The 20,304-nt window shown below is 41.7% G+C and overlaps 1 long non-coding RNA gene across 1 annotated transcript in view; it reads left to right on the top strand.

Annotated features, from left to right (window-relative positions):
- LOC143820138 (uncharacterized) overlaps positions 1–20,304 on the top strand; it is a 66,415-nt gene that overhangs the window by 14,544 nt on the left and 31,567 nt on the right. The window contains exon 2 of the long non-coding RNA XR_013225253.1: positions 15,079–15,266. This is a non-coding gene — a long non-coding RNA (uncharacterized LOC143820138). The remainder of the gene's footprint in view (positions 1–15,078; positions 15,267–20,304) is intronic.

Here is a 20,304-nt window from a genome sequence, read left to right as displayed (position 1 = left end):
ATGAACAAATTGTCCAGTTGGGGGTGGGAGCATGTCACTGCTTTTGCTCATCTGCAAATTTCTTGTCAGCTGTTTCCAGAGGCATTTCTCGCTTGAAAAGTCGGGGGGTGCTGCTGACTTCATTTCTTCTTTTTCATACATTTAAGAAGAACTAAGGGATATCAAAGAGCTACCATCATAAGATTCAATTTACCTGGAAATACTGTGAATAAGATTCCCAGTGGCCTCAGATACTATAACCAAGGGGAGAAAACACATTTTTCTTGTACGTTTCCTGAAAAAGAGGGCATTCAGACATGATCTTTGGATATCTGCCAAAAAGTCATTTGCTCTTTTCCCCTGGCTATTCCACCAACTCATGAATAAGACAAGTTACTTATGCAGTTTTTGCCATTTATCACGTAAAGTCACTGTTACAGGTGTATAAATACAAATGTCTCTTTCCAGGGTTATAGAATCAAAGCTGTCCTTAAATATATTGTCCTGATTTTGAATTGATTCTCACAGCCTTTTCCTAGTCGCCTAATGCTGTGCTGTTGCTTAGCAACGGCAGGTCATGCTCCTTCATCACTTCCTGAGAACCCTGAAGTATCTGGGGAGGGTGTTCTGAGTTGCTAGACAAACACAGAGGGCTCTCACCCTGACCCGTCCTGTAGTGTGGAGCTAGAAAAATACAATCCAACCAATCCAAGCTGTACCATGGCAGCAAAGGGGGTCACTGGCTTCAGTTGGCTTAGAAGGGTGTTGTTCTGCTTAAAGATTGCACAGATAGCCAGAGCAGTCAGCAAGTAAAGCTAGGCCTCCTTTCTGCACAAAGTCTTCTGCACAAATTCTTGGACAACATACCTTTGCCACATTGAGACTAATTTAAACCAGACCTTCCACTACTCTATATGAAATGCTGGAAATGCTGATATATGTGGAGGAAACTCAATCTTGTTTAAAGTACTCTTCAGCCAAGTGAGACAATTAATAGTTAGACCCTTCTTGCCTGCCCAGTGTTGGCAGAGTTTAAATCTGCAAAAAGGGCAAAGCACCAAGATGCTTAAAATGATAAAATGTTTTTATTGTGAAGAAAAACAACTTTGTATAGAAAAAAGAGAGAGACCTAACTGTCTAATTGTTCTGTTGTCTTCATTCTTTCAGTTGGTTGTGAAAACAAGCAGGGAGGAAGTGTGCTCAAAGAAGCAGGAAGTCTCCAATTGAGCCAGCCAATCAGGACACTGGAGGAGACTATTTGAAAAATAATACAACTTTTAGAAATCTAACTATGCAAAATACATCTCTCCTCTAATGCCCCCTGTAGGATGTTCTTCATATTCTGTTCAATCATGCACACTGCATATATTGCAAATTCCAGATTTAAATACCATGTTGACAGGGAATGTTTCTATATTTGAAGAAACCTTGCTTCTCATTTGTCTGCCAAATAAAAAAGTGGATCTTGATCTTGAAAGATTTCTCTTTTTTTGGACTACACATCAACCTGTTAAGGTGGGTTAGGCTGAGGGAGAATGTCTGACTCAAGTTCACAAAGTGAGTTTTTATGACAAAGTAGAGATTCAGACCTGGATCTTCCAAATCCTAGGCCCTTTCTGTACTCACCCCCCCAGGTGAAATTCTTCACATAATCTTTGTACAAGCAGAAAGCTTGTAGGACCCAAACCACCAATTTATAGCTACTTCACCCAGCCTGCTTTGGTTGATCTCTGATTATATGCCCATCTGGTTGAGAAAAAGTTCCACTGAAAATCACTATAGCTTATCTCTAAATATGCATAAGATTCCAGTCCCCATACCTTTCTTACTCTGTCAGTTCTCTGACCAGCTTGTACGTGAACATTCAGTCAGTGGGTGAAAAAGGAAGTACAGGTCCTTTATGACTACCAAAAAGAGGCCTCCATGTAAAAGCCATGTGGGATGAGGCTGTAGTTAGGAAGGGACTTGGACAACGTTGCCTGAAAAAGCTGACCGGATCCAAGCCCTTACTACCCCCGTGCTTTGCCAGCTGCTCCCATGCTGTTACTGTTCCCATGCTTTCTGCTTTCATGTTTGCAACTTCCTCTAAAGATACTGACTGGAAAATTCTATGAGAAATTGTGTGGTGGGATACGGTGAGAAACGGCAATGGCGGTTGTCTTCCTTTTGCAGTCTTAATTCCTACACAAATCAAGGGCAAGACAAGCTCTTTCTAAATATCCTGTATAATAAGACAGAAAAAGGGGAGACATGTCAAGCTCATATTTCCCCTTACATCTGAAAAAAATAAAACTTGAATTTATCATACCTGCAACAGCCCTGCTCAGTATTTTCCAGTTGCAAGTTGACCTCTAGCAATTTCACAGTGCATACTGCTGCTATAATTATATAAATACATTGTTGGCAGTTTGGCTGGCTGATTACTATGAATGGGTTCGTCACTATGGTTTTGTCTGATGGGAGCCGAGGATTTGACAAAAGAAACCTAATGTTCTTTTAATAGCTATGGATAGTTCTTGAATGAGCAATTTGTGTGCCAGGCTGGATGTCTGCAGTTGGTGCTCTGCAGGCGTCTGTGTATGACAGACATGGGGTTCTACTATGATAGAGAAAGAGGGAGAGTGATCGGTAAGTTTCTGAGCTACTGTGCAACTTGTACTCTGAGGATTTGCTGCCTGCTGGAGGAGTACTTGTCTGCCTCCATTATGCTCATCTGTTTGTCAATAAAGCAAATATTGCAAAGGCACCATGGTCCTCCAGTGCGCTCTTATCCAAAGAACATTAAACCTATGGGACTAGTTGGCATCACTTGGTGAAGTGAGATGCTTGCAACAATATGGATGGAGGCATTTCTTGTTCGTGTTGGCCTCCCAGTGTGCATGAGTGTGCAAGCCAGGAGGAATATAGAATATTCAAGATGCTGGGGGGACTGGGAAGGTGCATTGGCACATCATTGGAGATGGCACTATCACAATAATTCACAAGTGAAGGGCTTGCTGGAACCTGGTAATAGCACAATACCCTGTGATGTGTGGCTTATAGCTGGAGATTCAGGATGACACCTTCAGGAAGGTTGTGAGATATAGGAGCAATTGTCTATTCCAGTGGTATCCTCAGGTTCTGCAGTCTCTTTCCCTCTCTGGACATACAGGCTCAGACAAGATGGCATGTTCCCTGTTGCTATACAACTGTTTCACCTTAATACTTGATAAAACTTAGCCATTGGGGTCTCTCACTAATTTTTTCCATGCCCAGACTACTTTATCTATTTGAATGTATGTCTTATCCACCAGTTAGCTGAACAGCAGTATGGACCCTGAAATGTCACAGTTTCCTAAATTGAAACCCATCTCAGTAGGAGTTCTGAGGGTCAGATCTGACATTACATGGGAGATCTTGGACCTTTTGAGGCTAAACATTCAGAATTCACCAGAGGGGGTTGATCTAGATTCGACCTGCATTTGTAGTGCAGAAAGATAATTCTTTCTCTCTAAGTGGTTTCCCTGATAGAAATCACACTCTTCCCTGAGCTCCTATTAACCCCAGTTAGGAAAATGAGGGAGATTTTTAAAGCTAGCATGTGGCACCAGATTTCTAGCAGGATAAATCAGGAGGAAAAGGTTAATTTTCCTTTGCTTCACAGCCTTGGCCATAATCCAAATCAGGCTCCTCAGGGTTGCTTCTTAAAGACTAAATGTATGGATATCCTCTATCCCATGGAGTACAGATATCCTCTGTCCCTTGCCCTGTGACCCTAAATTGTTGTCCTCCTCAATATTGCTTCATATTTATTAAAGGCCAAGTTGCTTCTAGTTTATGTACATTTTTAGCTCTTACCTTTATGCTAGCAATTGCATAGAAATACCCATGAGCATAATATAAGCAGCTTGTGATGGAATCTGTTATCCTTTAGAAGATAACAGTAGACACTGCTAATTTGATCTTGGTCAAAATACATTGCTACAGACTCTCTGCCTATGACAGAGGGCTCCCACCCCCATGCTGAACACTGCAATTACAGTTTTTAAGGCAAAGACCTACAGTGAATGACCTTGCCAAGAGATGTCTTTTTGAATGTCATATTTATTCTGACCTTCTCTTTGTGGTAAAGGGAACGAACACCACAAGAATCAGAACACCTGTTGTCAAGCTCCATATCTCCCATTTTCTCAGTCTTTTCAGCATGGTTGATGCAAACAACAAATAATCTCCCCCCCCCCCAAATGCTTATTTGAAAAATGGAAATAGAGAACACTGAAGCTTTGAAACATTAAAAAAACATTGATACCTTGAGATATCACAACTTATATGACATATTGGAGGCTGTAATATTTGGATGCCTGGACCTGAAGTAAGGATGGACACAAAGCTTTCCTTCTCAGTGCTAAATCTCTGCTCTCCCCTTTATTCAGTTTACAGATTAAGAGAAACTTTACCACACATGTCAAAGGACATAGAGGTTTGCTAAAGAGGCACGTCGGACCTTAACAAGGGCCAGGGTCTTTTCAGTCCTTGCCCCCACCTGGTGGAATGAGCTCCCCAAAGAGATCAGGGCCCTGCCGGAACTTCCACAATTCCGCAGGGCCTGCAAAAAGGAGCTCTTCCACCAGGCATTTGGTGAGGCCGACTGACCCATAACATCTACAGGTCCCCCCCCCCCCCAGACTGAGGGACCGAACCTACTGAGAGAGTATCAAGGTTGTTGTTAAAATACTGTTATTGTTATACTGTTATATTGATTTTGAGAGTGTTCTATGCAAATGTTTAAAAATGTTTTATGTAAATCGGAGCCATAGGGAAGGGTGGTATAAAAATCTAAAATAAATAAACAAACAAATAAATATAGCTATGTACACATTCCATTGTTATCAGATTGTAAGATGCTGTGTAATACAGACTTTCCATGGAATTTCCCTGAGCCCATTGCAGAAAAACATGTTTTTCTATTGATTTTCCAGAGACTGACCTTTCAGCCTGCTCCTCAGCTAGGTGTGCCCAACAGCAAAGAGCAGAGACCAAATTTGGCAAACAGTCTCTACACTGACCTGGATAGTCAAGACTAGCCTGATCTTGAAAACTCAACAGAGCTGGTCAGTATTTGGATAGGAGACTGTCAAGGAATAACAATATCACTAGGCAGAGTCAGGCAATGGCCAACCACCCCTGAATGTCTCTTGCCTTGAGAACCCTATAGGGTCACCATAAGTCAGCTGCCACTTGATGGCAAAAAAATAAATAAGTTCATATTTAAATCCAGCTGTATAGCAGGGGTCAATCATTTCAACCAATATTAACACTGAATCCAAGACCGTTTCCACACCGGAGGCTTTGTGCTGGGCAGCAGGCTGAAGTTTGAGCCAGGGCAGGTTGCGCTGCCCCTTCTTGCTCCCACATTTGGCCCAGTGCACCTTGTCCACCCCAGATGTATGCTCCTGTCTCAGAGCCATAGCAGCAAAGTTCCCAGTGTGGAAACGGTCCAGGAGTATTTACAAAAAATACCTAATTCCAGCAACCAGAAATCATTGGGGGACATTTAGTGTGTTGTCTGTCTTATTATGTGCCAGAATGCTTTGAAGTGAGTAAAAGTCACAGAAACCACGCTTAAGATTTCCCAAAAGCTCTTCCTCTTGTGTGCCAGAGAATTTCGAATTAAAATTAAAATCATTCAGTTCAGTTCAAACATTTGATGCCGTTTTGTTGAATTGGTTTATGAAGGAGTTAGAGTCAGTGCACAATTTCTGCTTGTGCTAGAGTACAACCAATTACTGGGCACTAAAATATATAGGGAGGAAAGTGTCAGGTATTATTCAAGATTTTATGCAAATGGAATAGCATAAAGTCCTTTTCCAGAGGATAACTGTGACTAAAGGAAGACATTCTATAAATTTGTAAAATTTCTAGAGAATCTTTATGAATCTGAAAAACAGTACGGAGTAAATGTGATGATAATAAGGAGTTATATGATGCACCCTTGACTTGCTGAGTAAAAACGAGGACATCTTTTGAATATGGTGTGACTGAAAAGGCATGAAAATGATATAACCACCATTGAGTGCAATCCTATATAGACAGAAGGCACAATGCAAACATGCCAGAAGAAAGGTGTATAAGAGAATAAATTAAAAATCAAGGAGTTTAAACTCCTCCAAGGCATGCTCAGAGTAATTATTGGTAACTTAGAAAAGGTAGGAAAACTGGATTATTGCTTCCTATAGCAAAACTTCTCTTGCTATATCCATCTAGAATTCATTGGGGAGGTATGTGTGGCCAGGGTACAGCACTTGCATGTAGAAGATCCAAGTCTCAGTCCCTGGCCTCTCTAGCTAAAAGAACTCAGCAGTTGTCAGAAAAGACCAAAAAAGAGCTATTGTGCCGGGGAGAAGGTCTGGTGCCAGCACGGTGCACTGTCTCCTTGTGGATCCCACCAAGAAGGTCCGGGAGGCTTCCACTCTCCTGGCTTTCTGGAAACCATGCAAAACACAATTGTTCAGGAGGGCTTTTTTGCACAGGTAATAGAGTTGAATTGTACAAAATGGCTTACAAACTTACTTGGATAAATTATTAGGGACTGTGGTCTACTGTTATATATAGCTAGGGTAAGCAGGCTCCTGTTAGGTAATTTTTGCATCACTCAATGAGCCATGTTAATATTTAAATTATGCTTTGGTTCTCTCTTTTAGATTTCTGGTTGGTTACAGGTATTACAACCCTAGTGCTTTAGGGGGGCAGTCTACCCCATTTTGTTGATTGTATTGACTCACTCTGTGTGATCTGCCTTGAGTCCCTGTGTGGAAGGCAGACTATAAATAACATGAATACAATAAAAATGGCATATTCTCAAAAGATCCCTTAATTTACCCAGCTGGGATGTAAGATTCGAGTGCAGATTCTAGATTTGCTGTTTTATTACATTCAAGTATGATACCTATAATGCATATTAGATACAGCACTTATACTAGTGTATAAGTACTAGACACTGTAAAAGCAGTGGCAACTACATCTGTTTTAATTAGCAAAGATGTGGTTCTATGATATCACTACAGTGATTTATGCAAGCCTATGGAGCATACGTCGGTAATAAAAGGGAGGCTGACATTTGGCAACCCGTTTCTTCCTGAGTGAATCTCTTCCCCAGCCCATCTTTGACTGTTATAGACCTATATAAAGCTTAATTAAATCATTGCGATACTATTTGATCTTTTCAAGTCAGGACAATTTGGTATGACAATTGTTTTTTAAACATCCAATTGAAAGGAAAATTAGTTTTAGGAGCTGCAGAGAACTCTTAGAATGGGTGCTTCAGCGCTGAGATCATATTGTCAGATATCTTAAGTGTTTTGAGTAAGAACAGATGGCTTGTTTTACAAATGATTGATGAATAATACATCCATCGACTGATGCAAACGAGATTGCTGGAATTATAATTTTGCAAAATGAAATGAGTCAAGTGCCAAGAGAGCCTCAAATTGTAACCTTCCATTCAGTGGTGAGAGCCTCAGGCATAGTCGTGCAAGGATTTACTAAGCCTATGGCTGCAGAGTAGCTATGGAAATGTTTAGCCTTAATACAAGAAAAAGTTGGTTTTAATGGCTAGGGAATAAAAGATCAGGTCAGAGCTAGAATAATTTATGAATGCTATCTGCTGTTTTTATATTCTGCTGCTTCAGTTATGGCACACTGGTGCAGGAGGGGAAGGGTATACTCTGGTAATATAACTGTAGATTGATGCCTGGTGCAGCACAGAACTCAGCAACTTCCCTTTATAAAGTTGACACCATATTGGAAGACAGTCTCTGCTTGTGACGTCTCTCCCAAAGTGGAGACTATGACCATTTCTGCAAGAGGAATTTACTCCTGCACAGCCTCTCATTGCTTGAGGGTTTTAGTGCTGTTTCCACATGACATCAGCAGCAACCTACAGCTGTGTGAGAGTTGGTACAAGTTTTCTTCCAGTTTGTTCCGTGATGAAGGAAACTGCAAAATCCCACTTCCACTGTAATGCTGCAAATTGGGGCTCAAACAGGGAAAAGCCCATCTGAAGGGAGAAATGTGTGATAGTCTCAGTAGCATTGTGCCTGCCCTCACACCGACCTTCCCCTCCCTGTTTCCGGATTGAAAATTTTTTTAAAGGTGCAGTCCACATAAAATGTTCTCTTTAGTAAGCACAGTAATATTGGGATCAGGCAGCAACCCAATCTAAAACACATTCCTGTTGTGTTTTCTGGTGGTGGGGTATGAATGGGGAAGGGGAGGCATGTGATGATGTAGTCCTTAGCTTAGCATCTATGCTCTGTGATTTAAATCTTCATTGTGAAGACACAAACATTGGGGTCCAATTACCATGGCCAGCCTATCACAAATCTACCCAAACATAAAAACAGACCATTATATAAAGAATCCCAAAAAGTGATCTAAATAAATGTTTTATTGTTGTGGCGTGATCCCATAAGATGCAGAAGTGTAAGGTTTTGGTTTTTTAAAAACTGGTTTACTGTAGTGGCATGGAAGTGTTCTTTCCCCACTTAATTTCAGGACTTGGGGTGATGGAAATTTGACTCCCCCAAACCACCACTGTGAAGGGAGCGTTGGCTTGCATTGAAGGACAACCCGAAGAGCTGATGGGAAACTTCGGGTTGTCCACGCTTCCTGCTTCTCGGCCATCTCATTGGGAGGCAAAAAGCCATGATGAGGTGGAGGGATACTGCGGGAGGGGTCTCTTGTCAGGAATCATCAAACACACAGTTTACTATCGCGCATTTGCAAGAAGGAGGCAGCATACGTTTTACAACTTCATACGGAATTGGTCTATAATAGCCCACCCAATTGCCACAAAGATCTATTAAGGGATGTAAGGGCTTTCCGGATTTTCTTTAAGATTTCTGCACAGTTCCCACCATAGAAAAAACTCAACCCAATGACCATCTGTTTAAAAGTGAATGCCAATCAGCCAAACAGGCAAAGTGCCAAAGCCTGTGTCTACAATGACATATTCCAGGGGGAGCTAAAAGGATACATGGAATGATATTTGAGTTGTTTATGGGCTTGCCACTTGCACAATTTGCAGTCCTGCAAGCTGAAAGTCCTTTGCAAAGGTTAACTTTGGGAGGTATTCTGCCTGCTATCCACAGTCCTCCTGATACATACATTTGCCATATCATCTGAATAGGGCACTGTGTGTACTGTAGGAAATACATGTAGTGCCCTCCCTATTAGAAAAAAAATGGAGCAACATGTGTTGGGAGGATTGTGAGAAGCAAGTACTTCTGGTATATATAACTGAATATTCTCAATTGTAAATCCAATCAACGCTCTTAGCTGTTTGGGGGTTGTACATGGTTGGTGGTTTATAGCAGCCTTTATCAACCTTTTTACCATTGAGAAACCCATGCAACATTCTTTAGGCTTTGAGGAAGCCCAGAAGGAGTGTGAGTGTGCAGAATATGGTTGGGAAGCATAGCTGTGTACATGCCCACCCAAAGACACACACCCCTGCTTTCACCCCCTCTAGGCCCATCATTGTCCATTTTGGAAGGTGGGGCACATTGACACGATATTTGGCCTTATCACTCAAAAATTTTTAGTACATTTTACAAATAAATTAAAAATAATTAACTCCCATCCATCTGGGAAACCCTTCCAGGGCCATCACAAAACCCTGGTTGAGAAAGCCTGGTCTATAGTATAGCTAAAATTAGCTGTGTTATTATAAGTTCAAGATCCACAGTTGGTAGCCATAATTGTAGTGGAGCTTTACTTCCTTGCTAACTGATAGTATCAGTGTGTCCTGTAGTAGGCTATGCATCCCTTTATTGGCAGATAGATCACTTGAGTAGGGCCTACAGATATGAGGACCTAGGTTTCGTGTCACAATGTTGTTTACAGAATGCAAGAGCTTTATGGGCCTGAAGCTGACTTGCATATCTTACTATATGTTTAGATTAGAAACCTGCCTAGATATTCAGTCACAAGGCTGATATTAGACCTGTTATACTTGGTTTCTCCTTATGGGAAAGGAGTCTGTATAGCAAACCATTCCTGGCCGTATAGCCATGGGACTTAATCCACAACTACTTCAAAGCTGAAGCTTGATTGAGTACTTTTCCACATCCCTCAGGTTGCAGCCAACCCTGAGCCTGCATTTTTTCCTGGTGGTTAATAGAACCTAAAGAATAGCATAGAATGATGATGCATGGGGCGGATTGCCCGAGATGGCAGCAACAGGGTTTAAGGGCAAATCCCCAATTATGCCTGACGTCATCGCCATCCCAGGCGCCACTGACCCAGACCCTCAGAAGGCCTGTGGTAAGGGAACACAGATTCTTCCATGGTCCCGGAGCTGCTGTGGGCCCCGATGAGGGCTAGTTCGGGCCTCATGCATAATTGGAGGAGCCAGGCCTTTGGCCTTTGGCCTTTGGCCTGGCTCCTCCCCCGATCTACAGCATCCCGGCTCTCACCCCTGTTAGCTCCACTGAGCCACAGAGTTGAACGGGGCATCCCCCCACACCCACCATGGTGGGAGAGTGGCATGCTGCTCCCTTACCAGTGAGTGGTGGGAGCCCCATGCCCCCACCCACCGCTCCTCTCTCCCCATCACCACTGCCACAGTGAAGCACACCCGGCTCTTCTGGCATCATGTTGCGCACGCACAGCAGTTACAGCGGGGCAGATGGTGTATGCTGGGGGAGACCCTCTCCCTTGTGTATATAGGGAATAGTGGGGCATCCCACCCTGCCACAACGGAATGGCAGTAGCCCAGTGTGTATAATTGGTCATAGGGAGCAAAGTGGGGGTTGCAGTAGGAGGGTGGAATTCACAGAGATCACTGTCCCATGTCTGACAAAGATAAATACTCTTCCATTCAAGGAATTCTCTGATAGGACACATGCCAGCATGTGGTTGGTTGCTATGTAGGTAACTAGGTAGATAGACAGATAGAAATTCACTTCTAAATGTCAGTTTGCATCAGTTGCCCAGAAAACACAGTCTTTAACTTGGCACAAAAGATAGGTTTATTCTAAAGCGAACTCAACATATACTTTTATGAAAATCCTTATAAAAAATATATTGCAATGTACAAGAGATTTCTGGATGATATTTTCATTCTTTGGACTGGCTCATAGGCAGAGCTGATGCAATTCAGGAATTATATAAATTCCATTCATAACACCATCAAATTTGAAATGCAGTTCAACGCATCCAGAATTATTTTTTTAGACATTGTAGCTAGCAAGGATGACATAGGGATTTAAACAGGAATGTGTAGAAAACCCACAGTTGTTAATTCCTACATAGCTGCTGATAGTTTCCATCCTTTCCATCTAAAAAAGAACCTACCCTTTACTTTACTGTTAAGGATCAGGAGGAACTGTAGTGTTGACTCTGACTTTGTAAGGGAGGTATTAAATAGTATTAAAACAACTGTCAGATAGGGGCTATTCAGCCAAAATTTTAAAACATGCCTTCTATAAACCTAAAAATATAACTAGAGAGTTCCTTCTGAAACCAAAGATAAGAAATCAGGATTCTGATAGGATGGTTGCTGTTTTTTACATACAACAGGTCATATAATTATGTCAGAGCAACCATGCAAAAACATTGGCATCTTTTGTCAACCATCCCCAGATGCAGAGCTCCACCTTTATGACTGAGAAGGGATCTGATAACCTTCTTCAATTATTTAAAGGGCTGCCATGCAGTGGTCCCCAACCTTTTTATCACCGGGGACCACTCATCGCCGGGGACCACTCACCACAGGTTGGGGATCGCTAATATAGAGCATAGAGCAGAGTTGTTCTCTCTTGCCCCGGAGGGATGGACCAGAACCAATGGGATGAAATTAATTCAAAAGAAATTCCGTCTAAACATCTGGAAGAAGTTCCTCACAGGTAGAGCAGTTTCTCAGTGGAACAGGCTTCCTTGGGAGGTAGTGGGTTCTCCATCTTTGGAAATTTTAAAACAGAGGCTGGATAGCCATCTGATGAAGAGGCTGATTCTGTGAAAGCTTAAGGGGGTAGCAGGTTACAGTGGATGAGCGATTGGGATGTGAGTGTCCTGAATAGTGCAGGGGGTTGGACTAGATGACCTATGAGGTCCCTTCCAACTCTATTATTCTATGATTCTATGAACAAAACCGAGGTAATCACAATAGGTAGAAAGGGCATTCCTCATGCATTTTTCCCTTGTGGTCACTGCTCAGTTTGCACTCTGGCATGCAAGAGAAACACATTCCAGAATCAGGCTGGTGATAAAACATACTATATAAGATCATTCATAAACTATTCAAGTAATTGTAGAGTCTATGTAATTGAATGTCCGTGTAGAAAACGGTATGTGGGATATTCAGCAAGGGCCATCAGGACATGGATATGTGAACATAGGAGCAACATAAGACGTAAAAGGATAACTGTTCCTCTGGCAAAGCACTTTGTAGAAGCTGGACACAGATTTTGGGCGATCAAACAGGTGTCTGCACTGGACATCACGCTAGCAAGACTTTTGAGGAAAAGGGAGTTGTTTTGGATATACCAGCTGGACTCTTTTGCACATGGCCTGAATGAGGAGATGGACTGGATGTCTGCATTTACTAGAGTGGAGAATTACATTTTAAACTATTTGGAGGTTCTTTCTTTTCTGCCCTCCCCCCACAAACATCCCTTCACTAGACTTCCAACACTAGTCCACAGAATTGGATGCAATAACAGCTGTGTTGCAACAGGTAGGCATAAAAAGTCCCCTTCCCATTACAATGGCAAAACTTTTTCTGACACACATGGAAATGTACTCTTGATGTAGAGTTAGGCAAAAGCTGAGGTATGTATGGAGATATTCTGTTTGAAATATGGCATTTTTAATTTTTGAATTGTATAATTTCATTTCCATTTTCTTTACAGAGTGGTGGCCTCAGATAATACATATTTTAGAAGGTGGGCTCCAAACCAGATACTTTAGAAATACTAGTTGGAGCTACACCGGACAGTAAGTTACCGCCATGTTTATGAAAGTTAAATATATCAAATAAATAAATAAATATATTAAAATTAGACTTCCCTTTAAAAAAATACATGCTCATTCTACCATGTCTTAAACATTCATTTTTTTCATGATTTTTCTTTGCCACCCAGCAAGCCTTTAGATTTTGTTCTTATACAAGAGAGCATCTCGCACAATATATTGACCAGTGAGGAAGACCCCTGTGGGTCGAAATGCATTTGGTCTGTTCTGTCATGTGCAGTTAGATATGTGTTGTTTTTTTTACTTTGGTTTAAACATATTATTGGTGCACTTTGCTCAATAAATATTTGTAATGATGAAAAAGAACAGACATTCCAAATGGTTTGCGACAGTATCCAGACTTGGGAATCTCCAGGCGAGAACTGGAGATTTCAAAGCTCTTACAGTACAATGCATCAATGAATCCCAACAAGATTTATAACACAAAGGCAGTTCTCCACAGGAACACATCAGTCAGTTACTCTTCAAAGACCAATAGTGGTAACTATACACAGAATAAGGTGGGGGGATGGGTGGAAAGATATACATTGGAACCACAACAATTTGACCGAACCAAACTGGTTCTGACACTAAAGCCCAAGATATTTCTCTGCATCCAAACTAAGGTGCTTCCATCTTTTTAAAGCTATTTATTTGTCTGTTCCTAGGTTCAGGATTGTTTTATCAATATCAATTTAGGCTTCTTTGTTTTATGTGTTTTTATGTCCTGACTTGTTTTTATTGTCTTGACCTGATTTTTTTTGGGGGGGGGGGGAAGCTATCTATATGTGTTTATTGACTTGTTTTTATTTTATTGCTTGAACTGTTTTTTATTGGTGTCATTTGTTTTTATTAACTTGTTCTTACTGTCTTGGTTGGTTTTGTTTTATTGTCTTATTCTGAGCTGCTTTGAGTAGGTTAGAAGAGGTGGCACCCAAATGTTCTAAATTCAAGTCATAAAGATATGGTTGGATGGATAGATCAGCTAAAATAATAAAAACCGCTAAATAAGCAAAAGCAACAATGTTCAGGCTTAAGATTTTAATTATCGTTAGGGCTTATGTCTGAGCAGGCTAAGATGCTCTGATGATAGATTCAAATGAGTAGCTGTGTTGGTCTGAAGTAGCACAATAAAATCAGAGTCCACTAGCACCTTTAAGACCAACAAAGATTTATTCAAGGCGTGAGCTTTAGAGTGCAAGCACTCTTTGTCAGACTATGATCTTCTTACATGACAGGGAATATAGTCTGACAAAGAGTGCTTGCTCTTCAAAGAGTGCTTGCTCCGAGGAAGGACAACCTGTGGATGTTATTGGGTCGGTCAGTCTCAGGGGAATGCATGGTGGAGGAGCTCCCTTTTGCAGGCCCTGCAGAATTATGGAAGTTCAGGCAGGGCCCTGATCTCTTCAGGGAACTCATTCCACCGGGTGGGGGCCAGAACAGAAAAAGCTCTGGCCCTTGTTGAGGACCAACGTACTTCTTTGGGGCCAGGGATCCGCAGCCAGTTGGAGATGGTAGAACATAATGCTCTTTTGGGGATATAGGCAGACAGACGGTCTCTCAGGTACACTGGGCCCAGACTGTGCATGGCCTTGAAGGTAAAAACCAAACCCTTAAGCCTGATCTTAGCTACATAAACATTACTGGCAGAAATACAATGGCAGAAATAACAGGTGAGCTCTTTATGCATTGTGCCTTCCGAAGTGCCCTACAACAGTCAGCAAAGTCCTCAGTTTTGGATGAATCCATACCTGAGCTGGGCTGTTGGGTGGTGAATGTGCTTGTGCATTCCACTTTAATAGAAAGGTTTAATGATACTGCAAGTGATGCAAGCACATCAGAATCAGTACCAGTCTTCTAGAATCCATGGTATTAAAAAATGAATTATGAAGGTCTTGGGATCAAGCCTGTGGGACATCTGCTACATGTTTATTTCATTTTGGTTGTGCATATTTGGTCCTCATCTTTAGTATTTTTTCCTCTTTGACTTCCTATCAATAATGTGTTCTTTTGCTTCCCTCACTCTCACCCCCAGAATGACCTGCTGATCCCTTTGCACTTGCAGGCTGGGCTTGATCATCCACTTCCTGTACCTTTTTTCTCCACCAGGTGACTCTTCTGAGAAATCCTTGCGCATCAAAAGCCCTTTGCAAGTATGGTCCTTTGGCAGAATGCCCGTGAGCTGCTCAGTCTGTTGGATTATTAATGATGCAATTTAACCCATTTAAATTAAAAAAAAAATCCTGGGAAGCAAGGGGAAAACATTTCACAGGAAAATCCTGCTGCTGTCCTGCTGAGTGAGTATACACGTTCACCAATGGGTGACAAAAAATTCCCAAACCTGCTGCTGAATAAATGTGAGAATTTGTTTCTATGAAAGTGCCAATGACTCACAACTTCAGCAAAAGGCTTTCCCTGCCAGAATATTTGCCTTTTTAAACTCTATTATTCTTTTAGAAACAGAGTGTATTTGTGTTGCTTGCTCTAGAGGTACTGCTGAATTCTAGCAATAACTACAATGCAATATCTGCGATCCCTTCTGTGGATTTGTACCTGGAAGTCGTATAGGCATGAACTGAGCTTTTGGTTATTGCACCCACTATGATTGGGTTCCTCTATTGGGTGGTGACTCTCCCACAGGATGATGTGCAGAAGTACCAACAGCCTTACGACCCCAAAGGAATTGTGCAAACCAACAGCTCCACATGCAGCTGCTTGTGACTATGCAAAAAAGGGAAGCCACCGTCATTTGAATCACAAAGGCTATGGCTACAACTCCCGCATAAAAATGCCACTTCCTAGGATTAGTTTCCACTCTCCTACAATCCTGCTAGTGGTTCCATGCACTCCTGACCATAGCCCAGATCTGTGTACAGAGAGAGACCCATGTTAATTCCCTGGCTTTTCTAGTTAAAGGATCACTCAAAGTAGATCTGAGATAAACCACTCCTTTAAGACTTCAGAGGGCTGCTGCCAGCTAGACTCTACTGGGCTAGATGGACCAATGATCTGATTCAAAAAAAGTATCTTCATATGTTCTTATATGTATCTTTGGCATACAGGATATCAAGCTTATGAACCAGGGCCTAGGGCAGGGATCCTCCACATGCTGCCCAAAGGCACCTTAGTGCTTCCTGATGCCCACCATGTGATTTTAGGGAAATGTGCACGGCGAGGTGGAACTTTTAGCTAGTGGGGCCATTGGAGATCTGATTGCCTGTGAAGAGTTTTTAAACATTGCTTCAGTACTGGCTGCCAACACTGCAAAAGTATCTCCATTGTGTAACTGTGCATATGCAAGAAAATATTTTTAAAAACAATATTCATTTAAAAAGCTATCCTGTCCAACAACACTTCTGCCTGATATGTTGAAAAGTTACTATTATGTATAACTTCACTCTCTGACATTTTGTGGCTGGCTCTACTTCTTATGGTAGCTATTTTGTGGTTCTACGCACCACCCTTGGTCAGCATTGCAGTGGTACCTGCAGGTTTGCAGAGGGGCTCTACCTCAAAAAATAGCTCCCCCAGAGCCTCACATAGATTGCCTTTATAGCCTATGGGGATCCTTGACTACAATGGGCCCCATAGGCTATAATGGAGCCAAAGGCATTTAAAGTTCCTATACATGCATTTGTGAAACTGCGGCTTCACCTGGAACGAAGTTTAAAGGCAGTGCACTCACTTTTACCTGTGGCTATTCAACTGTGGCTATCCTATTTTCCAGGATAATCCATTTTCCCCTAGGATTATCTAGGATTGGCTATGCTTGATAGCCAAAAATACCCATCCCCCATATATGGCTGAAATAATAGCTGATAAATAGCAGTAAGTTATTTTCAAACTATTTTCTTGGCTTGGATAGAGCCAAATGCACACCTCTACTGATAATCCCTAGGTTTATACTTTCAAATACTTGATACTTTAAGTATTTGAAAGGTTGTCACTTGGAGGAGGGCAGGATGTTGTTTCCATTGGCTGCAGATGAAAGGACACACAGTAATGGGTTTAAACAAGTACAAGGATATAGGCTAGATATCGGGGGGGGGGGAAATTTCACAGTCAGAGTAGTTCATCAGTGGAATAGGCTGCCTAAGGAGGTGGTGAGCTCCCTCTCACTGGCAGTCTTCAAGCAAAGGTTGGATACACACTTTCCTTGGATCCCTTAGAATGCTTTGGGCTGATCCTGCGTTGAGCAGGGGGTTGGACTAGATGGCCTGTGTGGCCCCTTCCAACTCTATAATTCTGTGTGATTCTGTTTGGCTCATCCCCCCCCTTCAATTTCTGCATTGTTTGCCTTTTTGTCTGTGCCACAGTGGAGTAGACTGGTTCGTAAAAATAAAGCAATCCTTGTCATAATTATGTCCTTCTAATTCCTTTGAAGTCGGTGATTTTAGAAGGCTGTGACTCTGATTAGATGCACACTGAAAGTTAAACATTAAACAACTCCCTCCCCTTTAAAAGTATTTTCAGTTTTCAAAATTGCCAGTTATCTCTTGCAGCGAAAGAGATTTGTCTGGGACAGCAGACCTGAGTGCCTCTTGCCAGTTTGACACATCTCATCAATGGCTGGAGCATAATTGTATGCTGTAGCAAGTTAGACTCCTTAGGTTGTGTTGTATTGGAAATGATTCCCTATGTGGAACAACCAATCATAGAAGCCCTTATCTGACGAAGAACACAAAATAGAGCCTCAGTCTGGAAACACTGTCTCCCCTACCTTTTCACAAGGTCTGACTAGAATCAAAGAAGAGACTTCTCCACAAGTTTTCCAGTATGAACTTTGTTCCATGTTTTAAGGACTGAGCAAACACTGGTTCTTGTTTTTGTTGCTTTCCAGAATTGCTGGCTGCTGTTGCACCTCATTTGGAGCTACATCCATTTCTATTGTGGCCTCTGCCTGAGTCCAGTTGAGCTGATTAGACAGAGATGGGAGGGGAGACACAGGGTGCCATGTTTTTTGTTTTTGTTTTTTTGCACGACTGATTTCGTATGACTGTGGTGGAGTCAGGCCCCCAATGTATATCTATCAACTGACAAAAAAACACACTTTGTGATTTACACTGGACTTCAGCTTTCTAATTTTTTTACAGTGGTTCCAGCTGAGAAAGGGAAGAGCTGCTTCTGGTTATTCTAGTTTCTCGGGCTGAGAGAAGCTTTCTGATTCAGAAGGCAATGGCACAGGAGCCTCAGGGTCATTTCTAAGAAGGAGCGCTGTGCCAAATATTCAGCACAAAAAATGTTCTCTGAAATCCTTGAATGTTTTACTCTGCTTGCACTACTTTGCTGCAGTTATTACCACCACCTGGTTGTTACTTCAGAGGCTTCCTCCCCCAACCACCCCTTTGTCTGAGCACAAAAGTTACTCCCCCCTAGCCAGTTAGATTTATGTATATGATCAGGGCAATTTAATTGGATTCTGAGAAGGGGCAATGTAGGACCCACCTTGAACTGGAACTGAGGAAAAAAGGGGGCTGTGTTGAAAAACAAATGGAGTCAAAAGTATCTAACAACCAGGATAGTGAAGTGGCTTTCTTTGGAATTTCAATTCCTCAATTTCCAGATACTATGTGAAGTGTGATGAGGTAGCACACGTTTATTTTTGGGATCCTGGATTTTTAAAAGTGCTTTAACAGAGCAATAGCATTTGCTCAGGAATATTAGAAGCTTTGGAAACTCTCCAGTGGAAAGATCACACAATAATTCTGTGATGTGAAAAGAGTCTCCCCCACTGCCATAGTGATGTTGATCAAAAAAAGCCAAGTCATGCAGTCAATTTGTTTATTCAAAGTCTGCACTTTAGCCACACTACCAATACAAAGGATAAATCAAGAAGATGGAGATCCAGAAATCACATATACGATAACACAAGCACCTGCAGGGATGGTCTGAATGGCTTTTCTTTGCTCATCATCAGCTGTGAAGAAGACTGAAGTGAGAAAATATATTACCCAGCCCTTATTCACAACCAAGAAGAGAGCTGGAGCTTATTTTTAGAAACCACATCCTGTCGATTTGACAGTGAACCTCAAATGCTGGTCATTCTTGCTCATTGAATCTTTACCATTAGTAAATCAACAGTGCATTAAATCTGATGAATGTGGGCAGAGGCTAGCAGTGCCATTCTGAACAGAGTTACACCTGTCTAAGCCTGCTGACTTCAATGCACTTTGAACAGCACAACTCTGTTCAGGATCACATTGTAAATGTATGATCTGCCCACCAACTGCGGTTTTATTTTTTGAAATGCTTCAGAGTAGCAGATTTCTTTCAAAATCTGGTTAAAAACTCCAACGGTTTTTTTATAAGCTGGGCTAACTTGTTCAGTAATTGAGACATTTATAATATCAACAGCAAAAACAAAACGACTTTTTGAAAAAAACACAAGAAAATGATTCAGAGTCATATTATGTAAACAATATCCCATCTGGGATATTGTGTGCAGATCTGGTCACCATATTTCATGGACAATGTCAGCAAGCCAGGCAAATTCAGAGACAAGCAACAAAGATTATGAAGGAAAACACTGAGTTGTAGAGGGAGAAAGACACGTTGGGAATCAGAAGAGCCCTTTTCAGTGTATTGAATTTGTTCCCCTTAGCCTGATTTTGGGGTCTTTCCTTCCTCATATCTATGCTGGATGCAAAAGGTAAAGGTTAAATATATTAAAAGACTAGAAATGCCATTTATGTTTCTCTAGCCCTAAGGCAAATTCTTGGCTTCTTTTCTCCATTGGCCAAAGCTCTCATCTGCTTATAGAGATAGTATTTTCTCATGGAAGGGCACCAGGTCTAAAATCACAGCAGCAGCCATTAGACGCACGACAGCTGTCAAATTTCCACAAACGCATAATTTTTATCTGTGAGTATGCAGCATTTTTGCTGACTATAAAGTCAGAGGTGTAATAAAAGACAAATTCACATCTGCACAGAGTAAGATGATAGCACTCAACAGGGATGACCAACGTCTGCATTTTCACACATCCCTCAAGTGGTCAGAGAACCCAAAGTGTTCATATCCTTTCCTGCATATTCCGACCCAGTAAGCTCTGCCTATCAGTAGGAGCTTTAAAATGACAGATGACAGACTTAAAAACCCACTTTGTGTATTTATCCTGCTATCCTGCCAGGGAGCTCAGGGCGGTGTGAATGGCTGTACTCACACTACCTGGTGACGTAAGTTTCATGGTTTAAGTTTTCATAAGTACAGGTACTCTTTTAAATTGTTTTGATGATCTAGTATTTAGGAGTGTGTGGTATTTATTGTTTATATTTCAGTGGAACACTCTGTTCCTCCCCCCTGGTGTTTGTATATGATTTCTTAGTCTCAAGATGT

The sequence above is a fragment of the Paroedura picta genome, chromosome 11 (assembly GCF_049243985.1).
Source record: "Paroedura picta isolate Pp20150507F chromosome 11, Ppicta_v3.0, whole genome shotgun sequence".
Taxonomy (NCBI): Eukaryota; Metazoa; Chordata; class Lepidosauria; order Squamata; family Gekkonidae; genus Paroedura; species Paroedura picta.
The sequence above is the reverse complement of the archived record's forward strand: the minus strand, read 5'-3'. Positions and strand labels throughout refer to the sequence as shown.